Source organism: Nicotiana tabacum, chromosome 20 (assembly GCF_000715075.1).
Source record: "Nicotiana tabacum cultivar K326 chromosome 20, ASM71507v2, whole genome shotgun sequence".
NCBI lineage: Eukaryota > Viridiplantae > Streptophyta > Magnoliopsida > Solanales > Solanaceae > Nicotiana > Nicotiana tabacum.
In genome coordinates this window covers 81,822,670-81,840,377 of record NC_134099.1, presented here as the reverse complement: position 1 = coordinate 81,840,377, position 17,708 = coordinate 81,822,670, and positions in this window count along the sequence as shown.

The window sequence follows — 17,708 nt, the reverse complement described above, 5'->3', positions numbered from 1 at the left end:
TGTTTTTATTATTCCCCTTCCCAAAGGTTAGTTCGTGCACTCTGGCATCATCATCTTAGTTCACAAGATCCAAGGGCCCTCCACCCACTCCTCTTCTTAGTCCCACTAAAGGCAAGAACAAAGGCAAAATGGAAGATTTAAACAACATTAGGAAGGAGAACATAGCTGAACAGGTAGAGGCCACTGATAGCTAGGGTATTCAGGTTCCTAACAAGAATGTGTCACAACTTGAACAGAAACTGTTGAAATTCCAAGAAGAGCTCAATCAAGTTCGGAATTTGGCAACCCTGTCATTTTCCCTCAGCACCCCAGATATCAACTTCCCCAACACTCAAAACCCTACACCTCCTCAAAATATCCCAAAAACAACAGAATCATCCCGCTCCTCACCATCGCGTTGCTCCACCAAAGAACCAATGTAACACCTGCCATACCCCAAACAACACTCCACTACTCATCCCATAACCTCAAAACTCCACTAACGACCATTTTCATAGCCATACATCAGGCCACCATAACAATCCTATCTACGTGGAGACAATGCCACACTCCACCCACCCCATCTCATGCACACCTGAGTTTGATGAAAAGGATCTGCTTATAAGGAACTTGGCCGAGGAACTTAAGAAATTGACCAGCCGGATTCAGGGCATTGAGGGAAGCAAAGGAATCGAGGGGCTAAACTATGAGGATCTTTGCATACAGCCTGATATCGAATTGCCCGAGGGGTACAAACCTCCTAAGTTCAAAATATTTGATGGTACGGGTGATCCAAGGGTCCATCTGATCATATATTGCGACGAATTGGTTGGAGTAGGTAAGGATGAAAGAATCCACATGAAGTTGTTCATGAGAAGTCTGAAAGGAGATGCATTATCTTGGTACATCAGCCAACATCCCAAGAAATGGTCAAGCTAGGTAGGCATGGAATCTGACTTTATGGACTGATTCAGGTTTAATATTGAGAACGCACCAGACGTATTCTATATCTAGAATTTGAAGAAGAAGAAGCCCATGGAGACGTTTTACGATTATGCTACTCGCTGGAGGTCTGAAGCTGCTAAGGTCAGACCTGCCTTAGAAGAGGAGAAAATGAACAAGTTCTTTGTCCAGGCTCAGGACCCGTAGTACTATGAGCGGCTGATAATGATTTAGAACCACAAGTTTTCTGACATTATCAAATTAGGTGAAAAAATTGAAGAAGGTATTAAAAGCGGTATGGTTACAAACTTTGAGGCCTTGCAAGCTACAAATAAGGCTTTACAGTCCGGTGTTGTGTCTAAGAAAAGGGACATAGGGGCCGTGATGGTTGCGTAAAGGACGAAGTCTCCCCTCAAATACCAAACTTATCCAACACCTCCGCTCACATATCAGCCAACCCTAAATTACCAGGAACCCTCACCCTCGTACCAAGCTCCACCACCAACTTATCAGTTGTCTCTACCTCCTACATATCAACCTACTTCACCCAGATACTCCCAATCCACTCATGTGCACCAAATTTATAATGCTCAACCCTCCCACTATCAATCACCCCTTGCATGCCAAAACTTCCCTAGACCTCGACCTAATTTTAATCGCAGACCTCCAAAATAATATATAGCCATCGCTGAACCCATCGACCAACTGTAGGAGAGGCTCAAAGCTGCTGGTTATGTAACCCCAATCCCTGCTGCAACCCACGAGAATCCCTCTCAGTGGGTTAACCTAAACAAGTCTTGTGCATACCACTCTGGCATGAAAGGGCACACCCTCGATGAATGTCGCTCCTTGAAAGACAAGATATAGTCTTTGATTGATAACAAGATCATTGTGGCAAAGGAACCCGCTCCAAACGTCCACAACAACCCTCTTCCAGACATAAGGATGGACGTATCCACATGATTGAAGTAGAAGATGATTGGGATCCCGAGGGATCAATCGGGTTGATCATAGAAAGTGATAACCCAAAGAAACCAACAATTACTCTCAATCCGATCATAGTCCAGATCCAACCGTCTGAGGATGCTGAGGTGAATATGTCTGTACCACTTGAGTTTGAAGTAGCACCATCCGTAAAGACACCGGCACCAATTGAGATTGAATTCGTGTCTCCAACAAATGCACCCACACCATTTGAGGTTGCAGTCTTGCCAACCAAGGCACATGTCCCGTTCGGATTGAGGATAGCCGCGCCGATCCTAGTGAAAATGTCAACCATGACACCATTCTATACAAATGTCGTACCCTGGGACTATACAGCCGAGGCGAGAAGGAAGGGCAAGGTCAGGATTGAAGAAACTATTGCAGCACAAGGTATGACAAGAACTGGTAGAGTCTATACCCCTGAACATCTAGCTGAGTCAAGCAAGTAGGCCTCCAATCGGCCACCCCTCATTGAGATAGGTCCGGACGACCTTTAGAGGAAAATACAGGCCAAGGAATATCCGGTCAATCAACTAGTTAAACAAGACGCTAGCACAAATATCCATTCTCTCTTTGCTACAAAATTCTGAGATGTACAAGAATTCTCTGTTAAAGGTGCTTATTGAAGTGTACGTGCCAAGTAACATCACTAGCGGGGAAGTGGCTAATATGGTAGGAAAAGTTCTGGAAAGCCACAAGATCACCTTTTATGAGGACGAGCTGCCACTTGAAGAACTGGGGCACAACAAAGCACTGCACATCACCGTGCAATGCGAAGATTATTTCATCACTAGAATCCTGATAGATGGAGGTTCCAGTCTTAACATTTGTCCGTTGGTAACACTCAAGAAGTTGGGTAAAAGGCTGCATGAGATAAAGGATAGAGCAATCAATGTGAAAGCCTTCGATGGTTCTTAGAGATCCACCATTGGTCAGATTATTCTATGCTTACATATGGGACCAACCTGGTTCGAGGTCGATTTCCAGGTGATAGATGTACCAGCGTCTTACAACTTGCTGCTAGGACGACCATAGATTCATGCTGCTGGGGCCATAATATCAACACTGCATCAGGCAGTAAAGTTCAAATGGAATCACCAGGAAGTGATCATTCACAGCGATGGTAGCAACCCTATATACAGTCGTCAGACCATTCCGGCGATCGAGGGAAGAAGGAAGCTGGGTGGAGAACTTACCACCACATTAAGTGGGTCAATGCTATCGACAAAGACAAATGGTGGGATAGAAAAATTGAGAGTATACTGAGTTGGAGTGGGTATGAACCTGGCAAAGGGCTCGGTAAGAATCTCCAAGGAATTTTTAAACCCATAAAACTCAAGAAACATGGCACTACCTTCGGTTTGGGATACGAATACACATGGGAAGAGTTCAAATAACTGGTCGCCACCATGGCGCGGTCCATACTACCCACTAGAGCAGCCAATACTGCATCTGGAGCAGACTTTCCGATAGGCCAACATTATTTATGGGTTAGATGAAGAAGAAGCACTTGCAGCAGTGAAGAACCTATTCCAAGAAGACAGTGATATGGACTATTGTGTTATTCTCGAGGAGGAGGGGGAGGAAGGCCCTTCCATACAGGCTGTGAGTAGAGGGGCACATCTCAAGAATTGGACCATCAGGACAACCAAAGTTCGACGTGCCTCAGACATTAGTATTACTTGTCTTGATGAACCAATGACTGTGACATGCAATGAGACAACGCAACAAACGGACATTGATTCAGAGGAAGATGACATACCTGACGAGATTGTCAAAGAAGTTGAGAACTTTGAAAATAGACCTAAGTCCCACTTGGACGAGACAGAAATTGTCAACCTGGGAGATGCAGAAAACATCAAGGAAACACGAATTAGCATTCACTATCGCCATCACAGAAGAAAGAATACATGGAATTTCTAAAGGAATATGAGGACATATTCGCCTGGTTATATGATGACATGACTAGTCTAAGTACATCCATTGTGGCTCATAAACTACCAATTGATCCAATGTGTCCACCGGTAAAACAAAAACTCAGAAAGTTCAAGCCTGACATGAGTTTGAAAATCAAGGAAGAAGTCAATAAGCAGATCAAAGCTAAGGTTCTCAAGGTAGTAGAATACCCGACATGGTTGGCCAACATTGTGCCAGTGCCAAAGAAGGATGGGAAGGTCAGAGTCTGCGTCGACTATCGGGATCTCAACCAGGCCAGTCCGAAAGATGATTTCCCTTTGCCAAATATACATATCCTGATTGACAATTGCGCCAAGCATGAGTTACAGTCATTCGTAGATTGCTTCGTTAGTTATCATCAGATCTGGATGGATGAGGAAGATGCTGAGAAAATGGCTTTCATTACACCATGGGGAGTGTACTGTTACAAGATGATGCCATTCGGCCTTAAGAATGCAGTGGCCACCTACATGAGGGCCATGACTACTACTTTACATGATATGATACACAAGGAAATAGAGGTATATATGGATGATGTTATTATCAAATCTAAGAAGGCCACAGACCACATGGAAGATCTGAGGAAATTCTTCAATAGACTGCGGAGATACAACTTGAAACTAAACCCCGCAAAGTGCACATTTGGGGTTCCTACTGGGAAATTGCTTAGGTTTATTGTGAGCCACCGAGGAATAGAACTGGATTCATTAAAAGTCAAAGACATTCAAGAACTACTACCGCCAAAGAACAAGAAGGATGTGATGAGCTTCTTGGGAAGGCTTAACTACATCAGCTGATTCATAGCACAGTCTATAGTTATCTGTGAGCCAATCTTTAAGATGTTAAATAAGGACGTCACTACCAAATGGACTGACGATTGCCAAAAGGCCTTCGACAAAATCAAGGAGTACCTGTCAACACCACCAGTCTTAGTCCCGCCCGATCCAGGTAAACCCTTATTGCTCTACCTTGCAGTGTTAGATGGAGCTTTCGGCTGTGTTCTGGGGCAGCATGATGAAACAGGGAGGAAGGAGCAAGCCATTTATTTTCTCAGTAAGAAGTTCACCCTGTACGAGGCCCTATATTCTCTATTGGAATGCACTTGTTATGTTTTGACTTGGGTAGCTCAGAAGTTGAGACATTACTTCTGCGCCTATACCACATCTCTCAAATAGAGAATGGATCATTAAAGTACATCTTTTAGAAGCCCATGCCCACCGGCAAGCTAGCCAAGTGCCAAATCCTGTTGAGTGAGTTCGACATTGTTTACGTAACTCAAAAAGTGGTCAAAGGACAAGCACTGGCAAACCACCTTGCTGAAAACCCCGTAGATGGAGGATACGAACCCCTGAAAATATATTTTCCTGATGAAGAGGTATCATTCATAGGAGAAGACATTTCGGAATCCTATGACGGTTGGAGAATGTTCTTCGATGGAGTAGGAAACTTCAAAGAAGTTGGCATAGGAGCGGTCCTAATATCAGAAACCGGTCAGCATTATCCGGTGTCTGCCAAACTCAGGTTCCCCTGCACCAACAATATGGCCGAGTATGAAGCCTGCATCTTGGGGCTCAAAATGGTCATTGACATGAACATTCAAGAGCTACTAGTAATTGGAGATTCAGACTTACTTATACATCAGGTACGAGAAGAATCGACAACCAAGAACACCAAGATACTCCCATATCTGCATCACGTACAGAAATTGAAAAAGAGGTTCACAAAGACATAATTCCAGCATGTTCCCAGAATCCAAAATGGGTTCGCCGATGCATTGGCTACCCTATCATCTATGATACAACATCCCAACAAGAATTTTATTGATCCCATTCCAGTGAAAGTCCATAATCATCCAGCTTATTGTGCCCATGTTGAAGAAGAAGCAGACGGAAAGCCTTGGTTTCAAGATATCATGGAATATTTAGCAAAAGGAGAGTACCCAGAGCTTGCAAATCCTACTCAGAAACGCACACTTCGGAGATTGTCCAACAACTTCATTCACAACGGAGGAATCCTGTATAGGAGGACTCCCGATTTGGGATTATTAAGATGTGTCGCCGTTGTAAGCACGTGATTTTTGACCCTCCCCGAGAATTTTCACATTTTTAGCGTGAATATGTGAAATTGAGTCTAGTATAGCTATTTTAACTATTTTACTTTATTTCGTTGCAAAAAGAAAATTTCAAAAAATATATATATAAATTTTAGTTTATGTATTTCTCATAAACTTGAAAAATACAAAAAAATTGCACTTTATTTTGTACTTTATATAATTTCGAAAATTACAAAAAATATAGTTCTATTAAGGTTTTATAGTCTTTTTTAACTTTGAAAAATACAAAAATATTACCTCATATTTTATCTTAATATTTAAAAAACGAAAATTACAAAAAAAATAGTTTTATTAATATTTTGTAGCTATTTTAAACCTTGAAAAATATTTTAAAAAGATATAGTTTTGTTTAAATACTAGTCTTATTTTTGGTAGTTATTTTGCTTACATAGGACTAGTTAAGCAACGTGTTCCTATTTCTCGGGTCCGGGCAAAAGAATAATATTCGGGTTTAAACTACCCGGTTTTAGGCCTAATTTTCGGACCTAGCCCATAATAAACCGTGTCCAGGACACGTGGGGAACCCCACCACGCGTGGGGGACATATGCCTCGAACCCCACCACGCGTGGGGCTCATTTTCATGGGCATTGTATTACAAAAAACACGGACAAAAGCATAAAAGGACTGGGGGGAACGAAAACAGGATTGGGGGGAAATTTTTTGGAAAAGTACTGTACATCTTCTTCTCAAAAGAAAAGAAGCAAAAACCCTACAAGAGGCTACTGTTCATCTTCTTCTTTCTCTTTTGAAAGAAGTAGCAAGAAGAAAACCCTACTGCCTCCCCCAGCGTCCAAAACCAAAAGACCTCCCCCGTCACCTTCCCCAGCTCCCTCTCCGCCATAACCACCAGCCCCACCATCGTCAAAACCATCTCGTCGCCAAACCAGTCGCCCTCACGACCAAAAACCAGTTCAACACCACCACCAAACCAGTCGCCCTCACGTCGAAAACCCAGCAGCCATCGTCGACCACTATACACGACGACCTCCGTCATTACTGTCCCCAACCCACTGTCCAAGCGCCAAACCCTCCTCCTCTCACCTTCACCATCATCGCAACCCAACTCCCTCCAGCTCCATCCTGTCCGACACCACCAAAACGACCAACGAACCAGTCGAAAACCCTACTCCAAACACCCACACCAAACAGGCCCGTCACCGTCCCCTCGACCTTGCTGTCGCCACCAGCTTCGTCGCACCCCCCGACCAGCAAAACCACCAGAACCAGTCCGCCATTTTCAGTCCAACGTCGTCAACCTCCAAGCAGTCGTAGCTGCGTTTCCGAGCAACGGTGGGTTGCTTCGATCCTGCTTGGCCGAGTTTTCCGTTTTCCGTTGAGGTCTTCTTTGGTTCGTCGAGATCCAGTACGTCGAGGTTGTTGTCCGAGGTTTCGTCGCGGGTCCAACGCATCGGACGATAATATCAAGTAGGTCATCTCTGTCCATGTCCTTCATATTTGTTGTTTAGTAACATGAACATGTGTTCGTTGAGATACAATCCTAGTTCATGCGAATAGTATGCAAATGAGCGAGACATATTCACATGATGTTTGTAAGTTGCTATTCCTTGTTAATTAACTCCGTATGATATTGAAATTTGTTCGGGAATGTATTTCTTTTGTTCCGTCATGTTAAGTAGTTATTCGGCATTTTGTTTCTTCACGCTCAGATTGTTGTTATCTCAATGTTTGTCTTAATAGTTGTTTGAACATGTAGTAGCAATGTTAAAATCATAGTAGTAATTTAATCCCGCGGAAAAATACTCGTTTCATCAAATAAGTTTAATCTACGATCCATGACCTCGCGAAATAGCAAAGAAATGTAGTCATTTTAGCCTTGTCTTTTTTTTAAAAAAAAATAATATAAAAAAAATATAAAAATAAATAATAAATAATAATAAAAAAAAAAGAGATGAGCTTCGCTAAATAAAAATGTACAAATTGCGGAGCCCTCACAAAATATATGTATTAAATACTTAGATTCCGGGACGGGCCGTTTAGTAAATTTCACGGCCCTACCCCAAAAATAATAATGCGCTAGTTGCTTTAGGCGCGCCTTTAATAATGTTATCTCCCTAAACTCGGGTGCACATTTATGTGACCCAAATCCAAATCTCAACGGAGTCGAAATATGTCTCTAGTCAAGGGCGCATTGATTGTGGCGTGGCCCGGGATGCATTTCCATGACGTTGCAAATTCTTTAAAAAAATAAGAATGAGATGAGCCTCGCCGAATAAAAAATACAAATTGCGGGACCCTCAGTAAATACTTGTTTAAAATTACTTAGAATTCAGGAGGGTCGATTAGCGAATTTCACGGCCTCCGCAAAATAATAACGTGATAGTCTCTTTAGGCGCGTGTTTAATAATTTACTTTCTTAAGCTCGGGTGCGCATTTCGTGCGACCCAAATCCAAATCTCAAAACATCAAACAAAATGCGTTCCGGATTGTGGGTGCATTTCATGTGACGCAGTCTAAAGACGTGTTTTAAGCGATGTTCACATTATTGTAAAAAATAATGATAAAAGCGGTTAAAAGATAAAATTGGCACATAAGTTCATACTTGTATAAAATCAGATAATCAAGCCGAATATAACAATTGAGCGACCGTGCTAGAACCACGGAACTCGGGAATGCCTAACACCTTCTCCCGGGTTAACAGAATTCCTTATCCGGATTTCTGGTACGCAGACCATAATATAGAGTCATTCTTTTCCTCGATTCGGGATTAAAATTGGTGACTTGGGACACCCTAAATCTCCCAAGTGGCGACTCTGAAATAAATAAACTCATCCCATTTCGATTGTCCTTTAATTTGAAAAAACTCCTCTGCGCCCCCTCGGGTGCGGAAAAAGGAGGTGTGACAGCTCTGGCGACTCTGCTGGGGACTTAAACCCAGAACCACTGGTTCAGGGTTAAGAATTCGAGCTTAGAATAATTGTTGTTATTTGGCTTTATTTATTATCTGATTTTTACATGATATATGCTTAATGTGCTAAATGATGCTTTTACCGCTTTAATATTATCTGAATTGTGTATATAAAACTGCTACGAAACCCTTCTTTCTGAGTCTTCTGAATTTATGGTGTACACGTGCGCGTGAACCACCTTTCTGTTAAAGTCATACCAAATAAGACGGAGTTGGGACAAGTAACTAGGCCGGGCAGACTTTTGTGCTTCCGGTACGTTGCCCCCGCTTCGGCTCAAACTGTCCGTTTGGGTAAGCCAGGTCTAGAACAAATACCCAGGTTATGAACTTAGTATAACAAAGCCACATGCCGGATCCCTAGTAAGAACGTTTATTTGCATCATGTGCATTTGACTTAGGGGACTCAACACAGGGGTTGGGTCCGTCTAGGACAAGCAACCTGAAAATAATAGACCATCTTTTGGCATCCTATGTGCTACATGTTGTACTTATTCAAGGGTGAATGGGTCGTTTGGCGGACCAATAATAGTTGCGGACAAATAACACACCTTGTTAGGTTGATCACATTTAAATAAGAAGGCCGCACGTTTTTCCAGCTTGATGTTATTTTAATCAAAGCATGGGGAACATTTGTGGAATCCAAGAAGCCTTGGAATTCCCTATGTCCCCCACGCTTGCTTTTTGGGAAAGCACATGGGGAACATTTGTGGAATCCAAGAAGTCTTGGAATTCCCATATGTCCCCCACGCTTCATATGTTGGGAAAAGCGCATGGGGAGCATTTGCGGAATCCAAGAAGTCTTGGAAATCATTATGTCTCCCATGCCACATTTTAGAAAATATAGTAAATATAAAAAATAAAAACTTTGAAAAATTCAAAAAAAAAAGAAAAGATTTTGTTTTTACGTTTCCACAAATTAGAAAATTGTGAAAGATGAAAATGACACCGTAGAGATATACTACTTATTTTAGAAGAAAGAAAAAAACCAATGTCCAAGTAGTGTCGAAACTCTGTCGAAATTTTGAGAATATAAAATAAAAAATATATGTCTTATTAGTTTGTTTTATTAAAAAAAAAGCATTAATAGAAAAGAAAATTGTTTGTCTTGCCATAAAAATGAAAAAAAGAGTCTTGTTTTAAAAATATGTGTTATTTATTTGTTTATGAAAATGACAAAATTAAAATAATCCAAAAATATTTTCTCAATTATTGGCTTCTCTAGGAAGTCCTTCTAATTGTTTTCAAAAAATAATATAATATAAAATAAAATAAAATAAAAAAACAAATCCGAAAATATTTTGATTGAAAAGAAAATTCAAAATCCAAAAAAAAAAACATTTTGAGAAGCATTTCTTTTATTAAAAGCAAAATTCCGAAAAAATATTTTCTTCTTCTTCTTTAGAATAAAGAAAAAAAGAGCAAATGAAAATTCAAAATATATCTTAGAAGTGTTTCTTGTAAAAAGAAAATCAATCGAAAATGCTTCCTTTCTTCTTTTAAAGTAGTTCTTTTGACCGAACTACGCGGGTTTGATTCTCACCGGATGTGAGATACGTAGGCAACCCTCATCGGGTCCAACCCCACCTTCTCAAAAAGAAGGAATGTTTTATGTTTTTCGTTAATTCGTTTGTTTGTTATAAATGAAAAATAATAGAATAATAGTCTATTTGATTGTTGTGAAAATAATAATAATAAAAAAAATATATATAGAAAATGGAAAGGGGTCTTCTCAATAATAGTTTATTTGCCCGAACTACGCGGGTTTGATTCTCACCGGATGTGAGATACGTAGGCAACCCTCATCGGGTCCAACCCCACCTTTTGCTGAAATAGCCAAAAATCAAAAATTTTAATCTTGTCATAAATAAGTCGGGTGATGTCCAACCCACCTTTTGCTAAAATAGCCAAAAAAACAAATAAATAAAAAATATATGTCAAATTTTAATTTTGTCATAAATAAGTCAGGTGATGCTGTTTTGTCATAAATAGCCGAATGTTCCCGAAAGGAACGCCGGAAGGCTGACTTTGCATAAATAGCCACCTTTGGGTCATGTTTAGGATTTTTGGTCTAGTTGACCCACACAGCCTTATAAATCTTCGTCCCCGAGGCGCTGAAGGGCCGTGTTTGCAACACCAAGTTTTTTATCATAATTTGAAAAAAAAACAAAGAGTCAACGGTCGGGTGAATGCCGTTTGGATGTTTAGTCAAAAAAAAATATGAAAAAATAAAATAAGCCGATCCAGTTTCGGCCGCGTCTTAAACCGTTCTTGCCGAAATAGCCTTAGAGTATCTTTCAGTTGTCGAAAGGTTATTTTCGTAAAAGAACGGACAAGTTTGTAAAAGTGTCATAAAATAATCCTCCCCGACCTCAAAATTCATGTGAAATTTGGAAGGGGCCACATTTGCAAAAAATAACCATTTGGTTGCATTTGTCGAACAGAGAAAGGGAGATGGAATTTTGTTTTTGAGTCTACCAATCTTTTGATTAGAACATGCGGTTTGTTTGATTTTCAAGTTTGCGGGTCATCTTTAAATCCTTGAAACCCAGTTTGTTCTAATATGAAAATTAAAAAATGTTTACTGTTGTTTATCTTTTATTGGTCCGAACTACGCAAGGTCTGATTCATGCGGGGTCATGATACGTAGGCAATCTCTATAAGATTCGACCGAAACAAAAAAAAGAATGGAAAAAAAGAGAATGAAAAAAAAAGAATGAAAAAAAAAACGAAATGAAAAAAAATGAAAAATGAAAAGAAAAAGAATGAAAAAAAAGAAAAAAAAAAGAAAAAGAAAAGATGTTGTCAATAATGAGGACCGACTGAGTCCATTCTAACCTGTTTATTTTGCAAATAAGTTAAGGTGGTTGGTTTGTGGTAAGCCGGACAATGACACCCAGAATCCTTTACTTGCACCTCCTGATGCACACTCTGCGGGGATCAGGCCTGATGACGGAAGCATTCGAGTCCTATTGGGAACTTGTTGACTAAGGGTAATGATATGGAAGTTGGCAATGGTCATTGCAATACTAAGGCAAAGCTCAGTGGCTACGATGCCAAGTTTGATAAAATGGGAGGACACTCCGTTCCTTGGTTAACAAGAAAGAAGCAGTTGGTGGCTTATTTTGTTGTCATTCCTGTTTGTTCGAATTATTAGGATTGTAATTCGGATTTTGCTTTGTGTCAATATCTTTCCGCTTATCTTTCCGTTTTGACATAGCGGTTTGTTTAAGTTTTGTCCAGGTTGTTTAGGATTTTATTTCGTTTGTTTGTTATTCAAACCATTTCACCGGTAGTCTAGCACAAAATCCAATCTTTTATTATTTCTATTCACCTTTTTGTTTAGTCTTTTTATCGTTTTTGTTCAGCGCCGATTCTAGTGACATGACATGCGCACACAGTTTGGGCCTAATCTTTAAAGTTAATCATAAAACCCTGGAAAGGCGATCAGGCCATTTAAAGAAAATAAGGACGGTTTGAGATTATTCAGAGCTCGAGTCATGTGGAACTGGGGAAAGTTAAACACAAAGAAAACCGCTGAAGAAAGATTCGCCTAAATTGGCATGAGGGTCGTTCATAATAATAAGAATGAGAGTGTCGCCCAACGGTGTTTTAGAAGTGACAAATGAAAAGGCAAACATGAATATGATTTGTCAAGACCAACACCATCTGAAGAGACTATAAATCTGTGTTCAATTGTGTTGTTTGCACTTGGCATGTTTTGAAGACTGGAATGACGAAGGCATTTTGTTCTGCTACCCAAACACTTTTATCCTTCGTTACCCCTTTTGAGCCTTATTTATTTTTCTTTCATACCCCTCGTTCGGAATCAGTAACAACGGAAAAAAGAGAAAGAAAGAAAACAACAACGAGAAAAGAGGAAAAAAAAAAAGAAAAGAAAAGTGATAACAAAAAAGAAAAAAGAAAAAAAAAAGTCAAATGAAAAATAGGAATTGGGAACTACGTTTGACCTGATTCCTCAAAGAGGATACGTAGGCGCTTCACGGCTCGGTCATAGTTTTGAAAAAAAAATGAAAAAAACAATTAAGATATCCCCAAGCAAGAAACTGGGGCAGAGGTTGCGGTCGTTGTAAATAAATCTAATTCTGAAGGTTGTAACTAATAACCCAAAAATTTAATGTATTTTTGAGCCTTTTATACCCTTTCTTTCTAGCCTGTCCAAAACCCCCATTACGGTCCAAAGAAAGACCTTCCGATCAGTCTTCAAAAGATGCCAAGTCAGACAAATGAAGAGTCTTACCGGCGAACATAACATTCTGTTCCACAGCAGAAAGGACTCTAATCTCCAACAGAAAGAGTCATACCAGAAACACTCCAAAATCCCCAGCTGGAGAGAGATATAAAACGAGAGAGTCTTATTGGTGAAAACCTTCATAGGCACCATAAGGCGATGAAAGCTGAGAGAAAACCAAAATGAGAGAGACTTGATAGTGAAAACCCTTCGGGCACTACAAGTCGAATAAGATTGAGAATCAGAGGGGGAATCGCCAATAATAAACCGTGTCCAGGACACATGGGGAACCCCACCACGCGTGGGGGACATATGCCTCGAACCCCACCACGCGTGGGGCTCATTTTCATGGGCATTGTATTACAAAAAACACGGACAAAAGCATAAAAGGACTGGGGGGAACGAAAACAGGATTGGGGGGAAATTTTTTGGAAAAGTACTGTACATCTTCTTCTCAAAAGAGAAGAAGCAAAAACCCTACAAGAGGCTACTGTTCATCTTCTTCTTTCTCTTTTGAAAGAAGTAGCAAGAAGAAAACCATACTGCCTCCCCCAGCGTCCAAAACCAAAAGACCTCCCCCGTCACCTTCCCCAGCTCCCTCTCCGCCATAACCACCAGCCCCACCATCGTCAAAACCATCTCGTCGCCAAACTAGTCGCCCTCACGACCAAAAACCAGTTCAACACCACCACCAAACCAGTTGCCCTCACGTCGAAAACCCAGCAGCCATCGTCGACCACTATACACGACGACCTCCGTCGTTACTGTCCCCAACCCACTGTCCAAGTGCCAAACCCTCTTCCTCTCACCGTCACCATCATCGCAACCCAACTCCCTCCAGCTCCATCCTGTCCGACACCACCAAAACGACCAACGAACCAGTCGAAAACCCTACTCCAAACACCCACACCAAACAGGCCCGTCACCATCCCCTCGACCTTGCTGTCGCCACCAGCTTCGTCGCACCCCCCGACCAGCAAAACCACCAGAACCAGTCTGCCATTTTCAGTCCAACGTCGTCAACCTCCAAGCAGTCGTAGCTGCGTCTCCGAGCAACGGTGGGTTGCTTCGATCCTGCTTGGCCGAGTTTTCCGTTTTCCGTTGAGGTCGTCTTTGGTTCGTCGAGGTCCAGTACGTCGAGGTTGTTGTCCGAGGTTTCGTCGCGGGTCCAACGCATCGGACGATAATATCAAGTAGGTCATCTCTGTCCATGTCCTTCATATTTGTTGTTTAGTAACATGAACATGTGTTCGTTGAGATACAATCCTAGTTCATGCGAATAGTATGCAAATGAGCGAGACATATTCACATGATGTTTGTAAGTTGCTATTCCTTGTTAATTAACTCCGTATGATATTGAAATTTGTTCGGGAATGTATTTCTTTTGTTCCGTCATGTTAAGTAGTTATTCGGCATTTTGTTTCTTCACGCTCAGATTGTTGTTATCTCAATGTTTGTCTTAATAGTTGTTTGAACATGTAGTAGCAATGTTAAAATCATAGTAGTAATTTAATCCCGCGGAAAAATACTCGTTTCATCAAATAAGTTTAATCTACGATCCATGACCTCGCGAAATAGCAAAGAAATGTAGTCATTTTAGCCTTGTCTTTTTTTAAAAAAAAAAAATAATATAAAAAAATATAAAAATAAATAATAAATAATAAATAATAAATAATAAAAAATAAAAAAGAGACGAGCTTCGCCAAATAAAAGGGACAAATTGCGGGGCCCTCACAAAGTATATGTATTAAATACTTAGATTCCGGGATGGGTCGTTTAGCAAATTTCACGGCCCTACCCCAAAAATAATAATGCGCTAGTTGCTTTAGGCGCGCCTTTAATAATGTTATCTCCCTAAACTCGGGTGCACATTTATGTGACCCAAATCCAAATCTCAACGGAGTCGAAATATGTCTCTAGTCACGGGCGCATTGATTGTGGCGTGGCCCGGGATGCATTTCCATGACGTTGCAAATTCTTTAAAAAAATAAGAATGAGATGAGCCTCGCCGAATAAAAAATACAAATTGCGGGACCATCAGTAAATACTTGTTTAAAATTACTTAGAATTCAGGAGGGTCGATTAGCGAATTTCACGGCCTCCGCAAAATAATAACGCGATAGTCTCTTTAGGCGCGTGTTTAATAATTTACTTTCTTAAGCTCGGGTGCGCATTTCGTGCGACCCAAATCCAAATCTCAAAACATCAAACAAAATGCGTTCCGGATTGTGGGTGCATTTCATGTGACGCAGTCCAAAGACGTGTTTTAAGCGATGTTCACATTATTGTAAAAAATAATGATAAAAGCGGTTAAAAGATAAAATTGGCACATAAGTTCATACTTGTATAAAATCAGATAATCAAGCCGAATATAACAATTGAGCGACCGTGCTAGAACCACGGAACTCGGGAATGCCTAACACCTTCTCCTGGGTTAACAGAATTCCTTATCCGGATTTCTGGTACGCAGACCATAATATAGAGTCATTATTTTCCTCGATTCGGGATTAAAATTGGTGACTTGGGACACCCTAAATCTCCCAAGTGGCGACTCTGAAATAAATAAACCCATCCCGTTTCGATTGTCCTTTAATTGGAAAAAACTCCCCTGCGCCCCCTCGGGTGCGGAAAAAAGAGGTGTGACAGCCGCAAAGGAAGTATCAAGGTTACTAGAGAAAATTCATGCTGGGACCTGCGGTCCACATATGAACGGTTTTGTCTTAGCAAAAAAAGATACTCTAGGCTGGTTACTTTTGGATGACTATGGAAACGGACTGCATCCAGTATGTTCGGAAATGTCACCGTTGTCAGATACATGCAGACATGATAAAGGTAACTCTAAGCGAGCTTAACACAATAAGCTCACCATGGTCGTGCACCGCCTAGGGAATGGACGTTATTGGACCAATCGAGCCTGCTACTTCCAACGAACACAGGTTTATCCTAGTAGCCATTGACTATTTCACCAAATGGGTAGAAGCAACATCTTATAGAGCAGTGACTAAGAAAGTCGTGGCAGACTTTGTCCGCGACCGCATTGTTTGTCGATTCGGAATCCCAGAGTTAATCAGTACTGATAATGACTCCAACCTCAACAGTGACTTGATGAAAGCTATGTGTGAAACTTTCAAGATCAGACACAAGAATTCCATAGACTATAGGCCTCAAATGAACGGAGCTATAGAAGCCTCCAACAACAATATCAAGAAGATATTGAGAAAAATGATAGAGAAGCATAAGTAGTGACACAAGAATTTATCATTTGCTCTACTGGGGTATCGTACCATAGTCCGCAAATCAACCGGGGCAACCCCCTATATGCTGGTTTACAGTACAGAGGTTATCATTCCCGTTGAGGTAGAAATTCCTTCCCTAAGGATTATACAAGAAGTTGAGCTCGACGATGCAAAATGGGTAAAAAGCCGTTATGAGCAACTAGCCCTTATAGATGGAAAGAGAATGAATGCAGTCTGCCATGGTCAACTCTATCAGAACAGGATGTCTAGAGCCTTCAACAAAAGAGTCAAGCCGAGACAGTTCACACCGGAGCAGCTAGTGTTAAAGAAAATTTTCCCGCATCAATATGAATCCAAAGGGAAGTTCTCTCCCAACTGGCAGGGTCCATACATGGTTCACTGGGTCCTGACAGGAGGAGCCCTCATACTTGCAGAAATGGACGGAGAAGTCTGGTCAAAGCCGATCAACTCAGATGCCATCAAGCATTACTATGTAATCCTTATACTTTCCTTATATGATATAAATTGAACTACGCCTGACCTGGTTCCCATTTAAGAGGGGATACATAGGCAGCCCAATAGGTTCGGTCACAATTTAATAAAATTTCATCCCCCCCTGCAATTAGAAACTGGGGCAGAATTTTGAGGAGGACATTTAAAATTCCGAAGTAATTTCAGCTGATCGCCGCACAAGCAGCAATCAGAAACGTCAACCCATCAAACTGGGGCAGAATTTTGAGGGGGGCCCTCAAAATTCCGTAGCTGGAGAGGTTGCAATGTCTTGAACTACGTCACAGTCGTCGGTTTATCTAAAAGCTATTTTTAATTATACACTTATACTCTTACAAAATCATGCATGTTTATTATTGAAACTGCTTTGTTTAGCAACGCTACCCCAATGATAAAAATAATATCACCAGATCAAAGCCGAACAAGTCAAGAAAAAGCCAACGAGGATACGAACTAGCCTCCCCCCTTACAAAATTCACAATTTTTCTTTGGATACAGGCACTAGGATTGCGAAATCGTTAAACATAATGTATGCCCATGGGACAAACATTGTTCAAGAATACGATTCTCAGAACCGTTGCACTTGCCAACATTTTCTATCATCACACGCCAATAATGTCTCATATGTCACAATGCTCCCAATAATCACGACGCCGCAATCTGCTATCAGCTAAGAAAACTCTATTGTCATTTGTTATTTTATTTCTTGCATAAGGCTACTATTCTGCCTTCCAATCTGCATAAGGCTACTATTCTGCCTTCCAATCTGCATAAGGCTACAATTCTGCCTTCCGAGACTAAACGTTGTCTTC